A 14,312-nucleotide genomic window follows, 5' to 3' on the forward strand; every position below is an offset into this window, starting at 1 on the left:
TACTGACACCAGGGAGATTGTGGAGAACTATCAGGGGGGGAGACAGCAATTATTTATTATTATTATTATTAATGTATTTATTTATTGTATTTATAAAGCGCCAACATATTACGCAGCGCTGGACATTAGTTTAGGTTACAGACAATATTTAGGGGTGACATGCAGCAATATGACAATACAGGAATACAAGAAAAAACAGATCACGCAGCACAATATGAGTACAAGGTAATGCTTAGTCACTGGAGGGGAGCATGGAGATTAGGCAAGTTAGGTTCACTCAAATGCATAGCATGGGTTCACAGTAATGGAGGTGCATGATCAGGTAGGACACAAAAGGAGGAGGACCCTGCCCAAAGGCTTACAATCTAGAGGGAGAGGTGGGGACACAAAAGGTAGGGGACCAGAGTTCAGCTGTGGGTTTAGAGCACTTGTTGTGAGGGGTGGTAGGCCAGAGTGAAAAGGTGAGTTTTGAGGGCCTTCTTGAAGATGTTGAAGGAGGGGGCTGCCCTAATGGGTGGAGGTAGGGAGTTCCATAGTGTTGGAGCAGCTCTTGAGTGGGAAACACTGCCTTAACACTTTTTGTAAGGGGGAAATGCTGCCTAATATGTTTTTATTTATATGTTTGGTAAAAAATGTTGCTAATTATGTGTATTTTGGGGAAACACTGATGCATTATGTTAATGGAGGAAACAATACCACGTTAAGTGTACTTTGGAGAAAATGCTGCCGCATCATGTGCATCTTGGGGAAACGCTTCAGCATCCGGTGTATTTTGTTGGAAACACTGCCACGCTATGTCTATTTTGGAGGAAACACTGTTGCATCATTGTATTTTGGAGGAAACGTATCTGCACAATGTGTATTTTTGGGGAAATGCTGTCGCGTTGTGTGTATTTTTGGGGAAATGCTGCCGCGTTATGTGTATTTTGGAGGAAACAATGCCATATTATGTGAATTTTGGGGTAAACGATTTCACATTATGGGTATTTTGGATGAAATGATGTTGCACTGTGTAATTTGTGGAACATGCTGTTGCATTATGTGTATTTTGGGGAAACCGCTGACGCAATATGTGTTTTATGGAGGAAACAAATGTAAGATTTCTTTGTGGCCCTTATGTTAAATTTTGCCCAACCCCTGCATTAGACTATGAAAAAAAAGGTTTGCATTGAATTGTAAAGCAAAAAAGGGTAGACATTTAAACCATTTTTTAACAAATGTGACTGTGTGTTGGCCCTAGACTTGTTCTTAGTTTTTAACTTCGGCCCACTGTCTATTTGAGTTTGACAACCCTGCTCTATAGGACGCTTGTTCAGCACCTTCAACTCCGTTTTCCATCCCCCTCCTCCTCCTCCTTCATCTTGTATATCAGCTGAAGAATTTGCAACATACTTCACTGATAAAATTGACAAAATCAGAAGTGAATTCTCCACGCAGCCCTCAAATCCCACCTCCACACCTCTCATTGACTGTTCTCTAACTGCCTTCTCTCCACTCTCTGAACACTCTCTCTCCTCTGTAATTGCCAAAGCTAATCTAACCACCTGTTCTTTGGATCCTATTCCCTCCCATTTCATTCCGCAGCTATCCTCATCTCTCATGCCTGCACTAACAACGCTACTTAACCTGTCCCTCTCTACTGGCATCTTTCCGTCCCCACTCAAAAAAGCTGTTGTGACACCACTACTTGAAAAACCTTCTCTAGATCCTACCACACTTGCCAACTACCGCCCAGTGCCACTTCTCCCATTTGCATCCAAACTACTTGAACGCCATATACATGCAGAATTAAGCCATTATTTATCTGCTAACTCCCTACTTGATCAGTTCCAGTCTGGCTTTCACTCTAACCACTCCACGGAAACAGCCCTTACCAAAGTGACCAATGACCTTCTTACAGCCAAATCCAAAGGTCAATTTTTCATACTCATCCTTCTTGACCTGTCATCAGCATTTGATACTGTCGACCACACCTCACTCCTACAAATACTTTCAAATTTAGGAATAAAGGGCCTTGCTCTCACATGGTTATCTTCCTACCTCTCTGGAAGGTCCTTCACAGTCTCCTACTCAGATCAGATCTCTTCTCCTCATGCTTTGTCTGTCGGGGTTCCCCAAGGCTCTGTCCTTGGTCCCCTCCTCTTTTCCATCTACATGCACGGTCTTGGTGATTTAATCAACTCATTTGGGTTTCAATACCACCTCTATGCAGACGATACACAACTGTACCTCTCTGCCCCAGACCTTAACTCCCTCCTTAAACGTTTTCCTGACTGCTTGTCTGCTATATCCTCCTTCATATCCTCTCGCTTCCTAAAACTTAATATGAGTAAAACAGAACTAATAATTTTTCCACTGTCTCTGTCCACCTCCCTGCCTGAAGTAACAATAAATGTTAATAACACTCCCATAACTTCAGTTCCCAAAGCTCGGTGCTTGGGGTGATATTCGACTCATCTCAGCGCTGCGTAATATGTTGGCGCTTTATAAATACAATAAATAAATAAATAATAAATCTCTCTATTTTATTCCTCATGTTCACGCCACAACCAGCTCCTGCCATCTCCAACTCAAAAACATATCTCGCATCTGTCCTTTTCTCACTCAAGACACAACTAAAATATTAATACATGCTCTTATAATTTCTCGTCTGGACTACTGCAACATACTACTCTGTGGACTACCTTTTAACAGACTGGCCCGCTCCAGTCGGTACTGAACTCAGCTGCTCGTCTCATTCATCTTTCTTCTCGATCTTCCTCTGCCGACCCTCTTTGTCAAGCTCTTCACTGGCTGCAAATTAACCAGAGGATTCAGTTCAAACTCCTAACCCTAACCTACAAAGCTCTACACAATCTCTCTCCCCGGTACATATCCTCACTAATTTCCAGATACAAACCCAATTGCAATCTCAGATCGGCACATGATCTTCTGTTGTTCTCCTCTAGAATCAACTCCTCACATTCACGTTTACAAGAGTTTGCATGCGCTTCACCCCTCCTCTGGAATTCCCTCCCACAACACATTTGTCACTCGCCAACCTCTGTTACCTTTAGGCTGGTTTCACAGTGGGACGTTACAGGCGCACGTTAGTGCAGCCTGTAACGCACCCCACCGCACAGCAATGAAAAATCAATGGGCCGTTCACAGTGCCCACGTTGCGTTACACAGTAACGCTGCGCCATTACACAACGTACTGCATGCAGTACCTTGTAAGCGGCAGAGCCGCGTTAGACTGCTTGGACATGCGCAGTAATGTTGGGGAGGAGCGGAGAGCGGCCAAGCACATGGCTAATTAATATTCATTGCACTCAGTGACGTGCAGTGTTTACTTCCTGGAGCGGCCGCTCTGTGCGGCGATTGGCCGGGCGGGACCACGTGATGCCGCATGCGTCCAAGAGTGCGCATCACGGCATCACGGACGCCAGAGTGAGCTGCACAACGCGGCTCACTCTGACGTCCACCTTAGAGAGCACCAGGGGTTGCGTTAGGGGCACGTTATGCGACCATAACGTCCCCTAAAACGCAACGTCCTGCTGTGAAACTAGCCTGAACGCTCTCTAAAAACACACTTGTTCCGACAAGCATATGCGCTACCTTAGGCCACCTCCCTTTGTCCTAAGACCAAATTGCACTCCTACTAGGTATCCTAAAACACACAGCCTCTATATATTTGCTGCATACTACCCCTCCTCCTGCCCCCCCACCCCCCCCCCCCCCCCCATTCCCTTTAGATTATAAGCTCGCAAGGGCAGGGCTCTCTCCCCCTTTTGTGTCTTGGTAACCATTATACATTTTATTCATCATGTTAATTTTATCACTGTCATTACCAATTCTATAATTTGTATTTTGTATCATTCTTTGTATTTTGTCACTAATTATGTATCTTGTATTTTGGTGTACACCATTGTCTGTATTATTATGTACCCCATGTTTGTTTCTCACTTTGTACAGCGCCACGGAATATGTTGGCGCTTTATAAATCAATAATAATAATAATAATAATAATATAGGATCCAGAGCCTTCCCTGTTCATAGGTAAGTATATTTTTATATTGCCTTTATATTCACTTTAATAAGTGGAGTGTTTAATTAGGTGGTCACCTATATGAGTAACTAGCTTTTTTGTACTTTGCAGGTATGTATCGTGATAATATAACACAAACATTAAAATTAAAAACAACTCATATCAAATTTGCTAATTTAAAGAACATGGTCTGCAGTTAATTTGATTATATCTGGATTGTACTTAACTCTTGCAGGAGATTTCTGTTCTTGTTTCCTTGAAACTGCCCTTGTCAACACTGTTTTCCTTATTGAGACTGGCATGCTGTTGTAAGTATATCATGAAGTAGATGCTACAATTATAGTAGAGACCAAAATACCATACTTCTGTTCGTGGTATAGCTGCAGGGCCCTATTGTGTAATTGGGATGCTGGGCCCCTCCCAACTTCTAAGCTAACATCGAGATGGCAGGAGAGGGGTCAATTAGCTGCTATGATGTGTATGCATCTCTTCAGGAAAACAGATGACAATTACTCCTGGGAGCTGTATATGTCGTTGGGATGGTCCAACAACTATCAGCTAATGAGAGGGGAATCTTTTCTTGCATCAAAAGGATAATTAATTGCTCCCCCACGGCAAGCAATAAGGAAATCCAGACATCTATTGGTAACAACTTTTCATTGTCAAGATCTCTCCTGTAGCTTGTTCTGTCGCTTGTAGTGGAGCTGCAACTGGGCAGTTCTGACTTGTCTGCTTGCATTCGGTTGCGCATTCGCAGTGAATCTTATTGTCATTTGCAATCACTCTGCAGTTCAGATGCACTTAAAACAAAAAGAAAAACCGAGAGCCCAATATAGTGCAGTAAGTCTAACAATTGTTGGCGAAATAATTAACAGATGTGGATATACTCACAAACACTGGATACCACATAGGCAACCACTTGAAATGCAGGTGGGGAGTATTAGAACCTGACCCCACTCAGGTTTAAGAAGTCGCTCTCTGTAGATAGAAAGAAAGGGACAGTCCCCTCCACCCAAGGTGGACCATATACTGTGCAAATTTGGACACAGGCGCCAGGCAGGTTAAAATGATCTAAAAACAACTAAAAAGGAGGAGTACAGGTGGACTTACCTCCTGAAATGATGGACAATCGAGATTGTTCAAATCGCAAATAACAATTTATTTTGGCACTCCGCAACGCGTTTCGCAGGTATAACCCACTTCATCAGGCAAGGAGTGCAAGCTCAAAAAGGTCCAATAGTGGCAATGCGCCTCTGTCCAAATTTGCACTGCAGTTCAGAGCAGTTCAGGATGCTGTCAGGATTCCTCCTATGGTTTGCTGCAGTTGAACTGCAGCCAGATAGCACTGGATTTCCTGCATGCATGTTGTTGCATAGTACTGCATGCATTTGTTATGATAGTCTTTCAGCTAGCAAATGGTAATCAAGTCAGCTCAGGATTGAATGTTTACCATTCAGCTGTGTGGGAATTTGCATACCTGCATCCATTGGCTGATGCCGGCATAAAAGTCTGACTCCCATTTCAGACCCCGCCCGACATAGCGTTCAGCTCTCTGAGTTGTCGGTGGGACTTTGTTGTGAAAGTTGTTATTGTAAAAATGTATAATACCTTGTTCTGTATTTTCATGTCTGCTGGATGTTTGCTGACCTGCGGGGGTCAGTGAAGTCCTTCTGATCCTGATAGTTTGGATTCTGCCAGCACCACGTTGGTGACTGGTAGTATTCCTTCTAGTCTTGTTCTTGCCTTGTTCTTGAGGATAAACTATAGCAGCGGTTGCCATTAGTTTTGCTCCTACCTGTTAGTCTTGTCTATCTCAGTGTGAATGTTGCCGTCGATGAAACAGTGACTAGACTGGTTGAGCATTGTCTGTCTGTTGTCTGTTTTGGCAATTATCATTACTTGTGCTTTAGCTAGTGAGTTATTTGAGAGCTACATTTCATATATTGCGCATCAGCATGATATATATGTACTCTAGTCAGTCAGTATTGTATTATTTGTAATATTGTATCGTGTACCGATCTTTGCCTGCCTCTCGACTACGAATCTGCCTAATCCTTCCAATACGACTGACATCTGAATTAACGTGTATGACCCAAGCCTGCTACAGACTACGTCTGTTGTGTATTGTATCACTTAGCATCTAGCCTGATAGGCGGCCCAGAGCTGCAGTTGCTCTGGGCAATCTTGCTCCTTTGTTCATTACTCCTGTGTCCATCTGTGGAGCCTCTTCCATTACCCAGCTACATAGTCTGAAGCACACACGCTGACTCAGAGTATGCCTCCCCCGCATTACACTCATGCAGAATGTAATTTTAATCTAAACAGCAGGAATGCTTTATTTTTTAACTAACTATTAACCCTTACTCTTCCTACTCCTTTTTTCTCTTATGTATCAGTAATTTTTAGTTTTATTTTTTATACATTTTGCGATAGTGGACCTTTAAGACGTTATTACTTTGTGTGGAGTTGTTCTTTGTTAACAGATACAAAGTGGAGAGTGCAGTAGTACATACACTATTCAGTTTATGGGTCAGACTTCACCTGTAAAATGTACGTCCCTAGACAAAGCATTCAGATACTGTAGTTGCCTATGTGATCATATTTTCATGACCAGCCTTTTTATTGCACTCATTAAACTTTGTATTCTCCTGAGACCTCTAAGGTTTCTGTTTTCTTCATTGCTTTAGTTTTAACTGTTCTGTATTTGCATAGTTTTCAATTTCACTACAAACAAGCATGGATTGAAAGAAGTAAGTGATATCTATCCACCACATTAAGACATCAGATCAATACCACTCGTCAGACATTCATCAATAAACTTGAGGCTTCTGTTTGCATGTTGTTACAAAGTTTTGCTGTACACAAAACTCACCTGCACAGTCACTACAAAAGTAATTTTAAGGACTAATAGCTGTGAATAATGAAAAGATTACAAGCCTCAGGGAAATTAACCCCTTTACTGAATCAAACGCAAAAGCATTTTATAAAAATAAACATACAACAAGGCCCAATTCACACCTAAAAACGAAAACGCAAACGTTTTTTTCCACCTCTCGGCGATCCACTGTGTGCTGTTTTTGTAAAAAGCACTTTTCTAAGCGCTTTTTCAGCTTTTTTTTTTATTCACTCCCTAACACTCCCTAAGTCAGGAAGTGAATTCTTTGACCCAGAAAATAATAAAAACAATGTATTTATTCTTAAAAATGCAAACACAATCGCCCACAAAACACTTGTGCAATGTTTCCCAATGAGAGTTCGCAGCTGAGAGGTTCATTTCCAATCTGCTCAGCAAAGCGGTGCCTGTACCATTTTTGAGGCATTTTTGCTATAATGGTAGGAATAGGAAAAACGCAAAACACGCTTTGTGCAGCGATTGTGTTTACATTTTTAAGAATAAATACATTGTTTTTATTATTTTCTGGGTCAAAGAATTCACTTCCTGATCCATTTCTCACTTTCTAACGAAGGATCAGCAAGCAGAGGCAACAAAGGGAGAATATAGGTATGCACAGATCTTCATTTACAGTACTTTCACAAGAATTGGCAAAAAGAAGAAGAAATTGGGTTCAGCAGAGCGGGTGGCAGCAGATCAGCTCCTATAAGTATTCCAGAAAAAAAACACATTATAGGCAGCCTATAAAGCTGCGCCGGCCCTTGAGGAGCCTATAGTCTACTAAGGAAGAGTGCTTTCGTGATGAGGTGTCAGGCTTTACTGAAGAGATGTGGATGCAAGAGAACAGCAGATGGAAAGGGAGATGATAGCAGGGCTGGAATAATCAATAGGCAAAGGAGGATTGTACCTACCAATGGCTGGTGCTACAAATGCAGCTGAATATGCACCTGCATCTGTCTCTCTACACCATCTATCCTTAGACACAATGGGCCATTGGAGCATATGCAATTAACTTTTTCTCCTGAGTTTTCTCGAAGGTGATAATTTTAAACTTGTTGATAGAATGCCTTTAAAGCTACCAGAAAACAAGAAAATACTCAAAATAACTTTGACAGTACTTTTTCACCTACTTTTCAGTACTTTTTCAGTTAAAAAAGTGCTGGAAAGTTATTTTAAATAGAAGATGAAAAAATATCTTCTTGGAGATAACTCAGGAGAAAAAGCGAATTACATATGGGCCAATGGGGCTGATCCATTTCACCTAGGCCTATATGCAATTAATGTTTTTTCTCCTGAGCTATCTTCTAGGAGATAATTTTCAACTTCTCTCTAAAATAACTTTTCAGCATTTTACAATTAAAAAAGTACTCAAATGGTGAAAACCCACTATCAAAATCATTTTGAGTATTTACTGGTAGTTTAAAATGCATTTTATGTCAAGGTGTGAAAATATCACCTAGGAGAAAACGTGAACTGCATATGGCCCCTATTCTCCTAAGTTTTCTCCTAGGTGATATTTTCAAATAAAAATTTAGTCCCACTAGATTTAGTCAGACGTCTGTCAGAAACACCTAATCTGCTGCATGCTTTTTCAGGGTCTATGGCCAAAAGTATTAGAAGCAGAGGATCAGCAAGACAGCCAAGCAATCTGCATTGTTTAAAAAAAATGTCATCCTCCATATCCCTCTCACTTTCTCACTTCAGGTTCCCTTTAACTACAGGTGACACTCGAAAAACTAGAATACATGCAAAAGTCTATGTATTTCAGTGATTCAACTTAAAAGGCAAACCAAGATATACAAGAGAAACCCTATGCAGGTGTTTTGGATCAATTAGCTGATTAGAGTCTGACACTTTGAGTCTAGAATAATTATTAACATTTTCACAATATTCTACCCTTCTGAGATTTTGGGGTTCTCGTAAGCTGTAAGCCATAATCATCAACATTATAACAAATAAAGGCTGAAAATATCTTCTTTTGCATGTAATAAGTCTATTTCATATATTAGTTCCACCTTGTAAGTTAAATTACTGAAATAAATGGACTTTTTATTTTACTTTTTTTATTCTAATTTTTTCACGTTTCACCTGTACATAATTGAAATCAGTATTTTCCTTGCTTGGCATTGTTGACATGCACCCAGCATATATGACATGTACAGGGCTTGAACTGACAGCCTCCTGCATCCAGAGAAATCTCTTTTGGGCTCTTTTCTATATAGTGCGCTTTTAGGCACGCTTATGGAAACGCGATCGCAGGTACAGCAGACGGTGCATAGACTGCACTCTCTGATTTTTCCATTCATGCGCTGCGATTCACTACTAAATCGCAGAGCATGGTTTGCTACATTTCGGTGCGCTTCAGCCCGCAATCCCATTCAGTATATTGAATGGGAAAGCAAGGCCCGCCCTCGCCGGGAGTAATGTACAGAGCCACATGGCTCAGCTCTGCATGGAAACGAGCCCTTACTGTTTCCACTCCTCTTCATTGGCCCTTCATCCAGAAGCATGCGGCAGCAGCATGCTGGAGGTCTTAGGACAGCAGAGGTACTGCCACAAACCGAAAAAAAATGCATTTCTAAGAATAATTTAAAAACAAAGCATGTTGAGGATTTTACACTACTGCTGTTGCACAACTAAATACAGAGTTTGTAGAAAAGCAAATATTGCACTATAGAGGAGCTTTAAATTAGGGATAAAAATGTAATGAGACAAGGTTGTCAAAACGCTCCAATTGATATGTCATCCAAAAGCTAATGTGTCGCAACCAAAGACATGAAATTGTCACTTCATCTAGAATGGGAAACTGTCATCTCATGTTTATGTCAAGCTTAATCATTAAACGAATGGAAAATCTTTTTTCCCCTCAATATGCATATAAACATCAGTGGGAATAACTGTGCACAGCAAATGCCTTCAGTGTTGTTATTTTAAGAAAACAACAGGATTTCCTGCAACGTTCAATCCACAGAGCCTTTTCCTTTCAGGATCAGTAAATCGCAGCTGTTCACTTGCGTCTGCAGTTACTTGGAGAAATCCCAGCGAACAACATTCTTATTTACATCATTATTTTATAAGCTCAATATGATTGGCATCTAACTATCTAGAGATTCTGTAAGGATATTTAGAGACCCGGATGCTCTAATCTTTTCTTTTGAGTTATCCCACCTCACCTTATTTTCAACACATTTCAACTCATACAACACCTTTTCAGAACCAAACAATCAAAAAGGACTCAATATCAGATGAGAAATGTAATATCAAAGTTAATTTAATTGGGAACAGCAACTTTTGAGCACTTTTTTTTGTAGTGAGTTGATAGTGATAAAGGCCCATATGCAATTATTTTTTTCACCTGAGTTACCTCCTAGGATATAATTTTCATCTTCTCTGTAAACTAAATTTTCAGCATTTTGCAATTGAAAAAGTATCCAAAAATTGGTGAAAAAGTACTGTCAAATTTATTTTGAGTATTTTCTTGGTTGATTATAAAAGCATTTTATGACAAGTAGTAAAACTATCACCTAGGAGAAAACTCTTGAGAAAAACTGAATTGCATATGGCCCAATGTGAGATAAAGATAAGTGCCCATATGCAATTTACTTTTACTTCTGAGTTTTCTCCTAGGTGATATTTTCACACCTTGTCATAACTTTAACCACCTCCCGACCACCTCACGCTGATGTGTGGTGGTAGAGTGGATCGCTGGGGTTGGCCTAATGCCGAATGGCGTGACAGTGCGGTGGGCGGGATGTGCAGGGAATGCGCACTTACTCATGCGTTCCCTGCTTGTAAACAGAGCGGGGATCCGTCTTCAGCCTGCCAGCCACAATTGGAGCTGGCAGGCTGAAATGAAGAAAAAAAAGGGCAATTATCATTTCTACAGCACTGCGACCTAGCGCAGCGCTGTACCGGGGACAGTCTTGTCACTTAACTGTCCCCAGGAGTGGCTCACAATCTGAGCTGATGCCTATGAGAGGTAACTGTAGCGTATGGATCGCAGTCTAGGGCCAATTTTGATAAAAGTAATAGGGGTTTTTTTACAAAAAAAAAACCCTCATCTTTTAATAATAAAAAAAACCTACGCATCACAGCAGCAATCAGAGACCACCAAAAGACAGCTCTATTAGTGGCAAGAAAAGGAGGAAACATTAATTTGGGTGGTAAGTTGTATGACCAAGCAATAAATCGTTAAAGTGCCGAAGTGCTGAATTGTAAAAAATACCCTGGTCATTGGGGGTATAACCTGTGGTCCTCGAGGTTAAACCACCAGCATGCAAGAAAATACTAAAAATTATTTTTTTCACCAACGTTTGGGTACTTTTTCAATTGTAAAATGTTGAAAAGTTTATTAACCACTTCAGCCTTCAGTGTCATTTCATCTTATGCATCTGAGCAACTTTCACCTCCCATTCATTTGCCAATAGCTTTATCACTCCTTATCACAATTAATTGATCTATATCTTGTTTTTTCCGCCACCAATTAGACTTTCTTTGGGTGGTACATTTTGCTAAGAATTATTTTTTTCTAAATGCCTTTTAACAGGAATATTAAGAAAAAAATGGCAAAAATTATTTCTCAGTTTTCAGCCATTATAGTCTATTTGTCTCGGTTTTTACAGCATTTAAATTATGTCCCCGTAACAATGTATGGCGTCAATATTTTATTTGGAAATAAAGGTGCATTTTTTCAATTTGCGTCCATCACTATTTTTTGAGTCTACAGTAACCAAAAGAAGTTAATAGTGACCTTAATTTGAAGACCAGCCCTAATGATGATGACTAGGTGTGGTGAAGGCTTTTCTTATACCTTTAAATGCAGATCAGCTTTACACAAGACTACCAGCTTAATAATGTTTGGACTTTTAAAGATTTCAATGTGGATTGGATTTTAAATTGTGATGTGCTGTATATGAATGCCATTTTTGCATTTGAGGAGGCGCTCCTAACTGTGGTTTAACAGCCAGCACAGTATCTTCCTGCTATTTTATAAACAATCTCTGTCTGTGACCACCTAAAAGTTTGTGCAGTGTATTCTATTCATTATCTTTAGTCTGTACAAGTTTGTGCAGTGTATTCTATTCATTATCTTTAGTCTGTACAGGGATCAGTTACTTTCTATGGGAAAAGAGACTACAATGACTTGTTTCATGAAAAGTTAATATTATACATATAATTGTGATATGATGAATTGCTAAAATTTGGAAGCAATAGTTGACACCATCTATTCATCAAATTATTCACCAAATTAAAAATTTAACATGGCAAATAATTGAAACGGAATAAACTGCCTCCACAGTTGAGTGAACATTAATTATGAAAATTTGAGGAAGACCACGTTATGGAAATGTATTTAAAAGATTAATGGTTTCAAAAACTTAATTTAATGTGCTGTTCCTTGCAAATAATTACATTTTGTTTCAGTTGAGTCTAAAGAAAAAAGCAATTATGTTCCTAAAGTTGTGAATACAGGAAGAATGATTCAGCTGACCCAAGTTGGAAAGGACATGTGTAGCCCGATCTTCAGCAAATGTAATTATCCCCATGGATGTCTAAATCAGATGATTGTGGACTTTTGGCAAACAAACCAATATTGTCTGGACCTGAATCTAAGTTTTTCAGAGGAAAAAAGGTTTGAATAAAAAATTTCATATATGGTTGTTCTGCAATACATCTGCTGTTTTACCAGATATTGACTGACTGTGTCTGATTACTCGCTTTATCCAGTTACCCATCCTTATCTGCTATTGAGGTACCCATACACGTGGGCTTCTACATTCTCAGGCAATCTTTCTTCAAGGATGATTCCAGTAGAGTCTCATACACATGTTCAGGGCTGGTTTAAGGGGCCCTTAAGCGGGGACTCCTCTAACCCCCACAAACCGATAGACACTACCCCACTGCTCCCCGGGACCTTGTCCATTAATTACCCATCTGTCCCGCCAGGCAGTGGCTGCACTGTCCATGCAGTCTTCAGCCACGCTGTCTGCTTCTTCTCTAATCAGTGCGTTATGTGTAAACACGCAACGGGTCCTAGAGGCAGACAATGTGGCTGAAGACTGCATAGATGATGCAGCCACCGCCTGCCAGGACAGGTGATTAATGCAGCTTACATGCTGGGGCCCCAAGGAGCAGTGGGACGGAGAACACTTTACAGTATCCGGTGGTGCAGGCGCCCCTGAGAAGGTTATTTGACTAGTGACCTTAGCCCGTTTAAAAACGGGCTAAGTCTGTCTACCCACCCATCACACACGCGCCGCACACGTGCGCGCGCAATCGCCGCACACACACCCGTCGCACACCCGGCCGCCCCTCTGGATCCATCCCTGTCGTCCTGCCTGTGTAAGGCTGGGTCCGTGCTGCGCACGTGCAATAGCAAAAAGCACGGAGCCAGCTAAACAGAGACAACTCTCCCTGCTGTACGCAGGGACAGTTGCCTATTATTATATAGGATACTATTGTGTTGAAGAATACTAATAACCATCCACTTCCCCTACATATGGACACAAATACATTCCTGTACCGAATTCTTAGTGAAGCATAGGAACGCTGTGCCCTCAGCAAAGCAATAAACAAAAGCTTTGGCTTCTGATCTGTGACCCATGAAACATGTTTATTCTAAAAGGATAAGAACGCTGTGTGGACCAGCACTGGCCTTGCAATTTCACAAGCAGCATATTTTGCTTTTGTGATTTCACAAGCAGCATATTGTGAGGTTCTCGGCAAATTAAAGTGATACAATTGTTGCAAATAGTCTTGGTGCTGCATATTCTCCCCATGAACAGTTCCCATGCTTTGCAGCAGATACATTAAATATAGTTTTTGGGTTAACTAGGTTATTTAGGATGAGCATAAGGGTTAATGTGAAGATAAAGGTTACTTTCAGTCTTGACACCAGATTTAAGTCACAAGAGATGATCATTCGCTATCATCTTATGTGGCAGGCACCTGTTGCTAAACTGTATGTTTCACAGCTCTCATTTCACACACAAGATTCTTGGCAGAAATGCCACCGATCAAACACCTCGGCCGAGAACCATGTAGCGTGTACTGTATATGAGGCTTTGGGCTTAGATAGCAATGACAGTTAAAGTGAACCTCCAGACTAAAAATCTACTCAGCAGAACTGAAAAGCTTGGTGTTTCTTTAACAGTTTCACAGCATCAGAACTTTGTTTTTCTTCCCCAAGCCTTATTTTTAGCTGCATTTTTAGCTAAGCTCCACCCATCAAAGAAAACTGCCCGGGCTTTTTTTCCCTGATGCTGTGAAAAGCATGATGGGATTTCCTATGTTGTTTTTCACGTTGCCTAGCAACTGGGAGGGGTGATCAGCGCACAGGACAGTTGGAACTGTGTCTCATGCTCCCTGTCACCTCCTTTCAACCAAAAAGAT

General features: G+C 40.8%; 1 long non-coding RNA gene across 1 annotated transcript in view; it reads left to right on the forward strand.

The window, feature by feature from the left end:
* LOC137570551 (uncharacterized) overlaps window positions 1-12,442 on the forward strand; it is a 58,105-nt gene extending 45,663 nt beyond the window's left edge. Inside the window, exon 3 of the long non-coding RNA XR_011031085.1 lies at window positions 12,345-12,442. This is a non-coding gene — a long non-coding RNA (uncharacterized lncRNA). The remainder of the gene's footprint in view (window positions 1-12,344) is intronic.
* The last annotated feature ends 1,870 nt before the right edge of the window (window positions 12,443-14,312 follow it).

The sequence above is a fragment of the Hyperolius riggenbachi genome, chromosome 4 (assembly GCF_040937935.1).
Source record: "Hyperolius riggenbachi isolate aHypRig1 chromosome 4, aHypRig1.pri, whole genome shotgun sequence".
In the NCBI taxonomy this organism is placed as follows: Eukaryota; Metazoa; Chordata; class Amphibia; order Anura; family Hyperoliidae; genus Hyperolius; species Hyperolius riggenbachi.